Genomic DNA, 3,386 nt, shown 5'->3' on the forward strand with positions numbered 1-3,386 from the left:
AGGTGTCCCCGTCCGCTCACCCCGAGTGTTTACGTTTGTGGGGAAGCCGCGCAGCCGGGTCCCGCCGCCCCGTCACCTTCTCGGCTGAGAAAGGCGGCTGATCCCCGCCTTTCTCCTCCTCCGCCCGCAAGACAAACCTCTTCGGGAGGAATGAGCCCAGCGAGGGTCCCCAACACGCGCTCGGCGTCACCGTCACAGACAGTCCCCTTCATTACGGCCCCGTCTTCCGCCCACAGTGTCCTGCACCCGCTGCCTGACACTCGCCTCTCTTAACCTATTTGAAATGTGACTTGGGGTGGGTTTTTTTCCCCCCCAGAAGGTTTTGAAGGGAACATACCTAGCTCTCTCAAAAGCTAATTGACAAATAGGAATATGATTTTTAAAGAGCGAGACCATAGGCCCTCGTGGTACCAAGCCAAGTCTTTTGTTTTTAAAATATGTTTTTATTGATTTTAGAAAGAGAAGAAGGGGGCGGGAGAGAGAGAGAGAAACATCAATGATGAGAGAGAAGCATTGATCAGCTGCCTCCTGCACATCCACTACTGGGGATCGAGGCTGCAACATGGGCATGTGCCCTTGACTGGAATCAAACCTGGGACCCTTCAGTCTGCAGTACAATGCTGTATGCCCAGCACCCAACCAGCGACCAAGTTGAATGAACTGTGTAACCCAGGGGTGGGCAAACTTTTTGACTCGAGGGCCACAATGGGTTCTTAAACTGGACCGGAGGGCCGGAACAAAAGCATGGATGGAGTGTTTGTGTGAACTAATGTAAATTCAAAGTAAACATCATTACATAAAAGGGTACGGTCTATTTTTTTTTTTTAGTTTTATTCATTTCAAACGGGCCAGATCCGGCCCGCGGGCCGTAGTTTGCCCACGGCTGCTAGTGGGTATTGAGCCCGTAACCTAGGCATGTGCCCTTGGCCAGTATAGAACCCGGACCCTTCAGGCCGCAGGCCAACCCACTGAGCCAAATCTGCTGGGGCTGAATTTTCTTCCTTTAACTGTTTAACACCTCCTTTGTGATGTTTCACTTGTAAAAGATGAACCATTGCCTGGCCAGTGTGGCTCAGTGGTTGAGCATTCGACCTATGCACCAGATCAAGGTTCCATTCCCTATTAGGCCACATGCCCAGGTTGCAGATTCGACCCCCAGTACCCTTTCCCCCACCTTACACTCAGGTGGATAAAGAATCCGGGTTCCAGCTAGTCAGTCAAAAATCAGGGACCACGGTGTCACCCTGGAACATGCTGGTGACGGTGGTCATTAGGAACCGGCTGTTATGGGCCAGGAAGTAAAATATCTGGTCAGGACTCTCTTTGGGCCCAAGAGAGACCTCCTCGTAGCAGTAACAGCTCCGAACCACAAGAGGGCGACGTTGCCACAGAGTTCCAGCACCTGAGCCCCCTGGTTAACACAATAGTCCAAGAACCTGTTGCAAAGGGATTCTTTCTTTTATGTGTTCAAGGGTTTAGGAAAAACCACAGCTGGCACGAGGCCCTAGGATTATGGGGGCTGCAAAAATGAAGTGCAGGGAGGAGCAAGAAGAAAACCAACGGAGAAATGTGGGCCCGTTTCCACTCCTGTTACACAGCAGCATTTGCACCCAGTAAGCTCTCCCGTCGAATCTCTGGTCTCGGGGACCAATATTCTGCTCATCATTTTAGGGCTTCAACTGGGGGGAAATGGGTGCTTTGTGGGGAGAGTTAGATAATACATTCACATAATGGAAAAACCCAGGTAGAGGCCCGGCTGGCGTGGCTCAGTGGTTGAGCGTCAATCTATGAACCCGGAGGTCATGGTTTGGTTCCCGGTCAGGGCACATGCCCGGGTTGAGGACTCGATCCCCAGTGTGGAGCGTGCAGGAGGCAGCCGATCAATGACTCTCCTCATTGATGTTTCTATCTCTCCCCCGCTCTCTTCCTCTCAGAAATCAATAAAAACATTTTTTTTAAGAAGAAAATATTTTGGTCACTATTTCTCCTTCCCTGCCTGGGCCCTGGTCAGTGCCCATGCAGGAGGCAACCCATCGATGTGTGTCTCTCACGTGGATATTTCTCTCTGTCTTTTCCTCTCTCTTCCACTCTCCCTAAAAATCAATGGAACAATATCCTCGGGTGAAGATTTAAAAAAATAAAATAAAACAAACCTCTCTGCTTCCTGTCCCGCACCATGCAGTACCCTTTCCCTCCCACCAGAGGGCGCGCTTCTCGCTCCCGGGTTTACGTCTGCAGTTGTGTTTCATGCTTTGACGGGTGCTGGGTCACTCACTTCTCTCTTCCTCTATCAGTGGACACTGGGGTCTAATCTCTTACTGTCACAAACAAACGTGGCAAAGAGGAGAATTCCCAGAAGTGGGACGGCCGGGTCAAAGGTAAACGCACTTGTAATTTGCAGCTTGGACAAAACTGCCTTCCAAGTAGGTTGCAGTGCTTTGCTCTCCTACCAGCAGGGGGTGGCATTGGGGAGGGTACGGGGTGGGGGGCTGGTATCTGGCTGCCTTTTCTGGCTTCTTGTGAAATTGGCTGCACAAACCACACTCCGGCAACAAGACCCGAAATGTCTGAGGCACTTACCATCTCGATGACATTATGACATGGTTTATGCAACTTTCCAAAAGGGCTGTGTTGTTTTTAGGGGAAGGCAGGCGTCAAGGCACTAGCTGGCACAGCCCCAGAAAAGAGCCCCCCCGGGGGCGGGGGAGTGTCACCAGGGGCCCGATTGCTCCATAAAATAACTGAGGACCTTGATGCAAATCAGTGCTCACACACCAGCACCCGCGGAGGCTGGGAGAGCGTTCGCCATACACTTCTCCTTTTTCTCTTTTCGCTTCTGTTTTTTTTTAGAGAGTGGAAGGGAGGGGGAGAGACAGAGAGACATCGATGTGAGAGAGAGACATCGATTGGTTGCCCCTGCGCCCTGACCAGGGGATCGAGCCTGCAGCTGAGATACATGCCCTTGACCGGAATCGAACCCGGGACCCTTCAGTCCGCAGGCTGACGCTCTAACCACTGAGCAACGAGGCTAGGCCTCTTTCTTCCTTTTTTTCTTTCCCTTCCTCCCACCCTCCCTCCCTCCCTTTCTCTCTCTTTGCTTCCTTCCAAACTAGAACTTTGCAAAATCCCTCTCAGAAAACAACCCACATCACTAGACATCTTGCCAAGCCAAGCCCTGGCATTCAAGGCCCTCCTCTCCCCCGAGGGGGCACCTGGGTGTTGTTCCCTGTGAATCGCCCCGGGCACCATTCACGATGCAGCCCTGCAGCCCAGCCCCGAGGCCCGACTCCCAGGAGCCGCCTCCTCCTCAGCCCGGTGCGTGGAGCGAACAAAGGCCGGATCCATCCATGCGGCCCAGGCTGGCCAGGTGCGGCGGCCCCGGGGAC

This window comes from Myotis davidii, unplaced genomic scaffold (assembly GCF_000327345.1).
Source record: "Myotis davidii unplaced genomic scaffold, ASM32734v1 scaffold164, whole genome shotgun sequence".
In the NCBI taxonomy this organism is placed as follows: Eukaryota; Metazoa; Chordata; class Mammalia; order Chiroptera; family Vespertilionidae; genus Myotis; species Myotis davidii.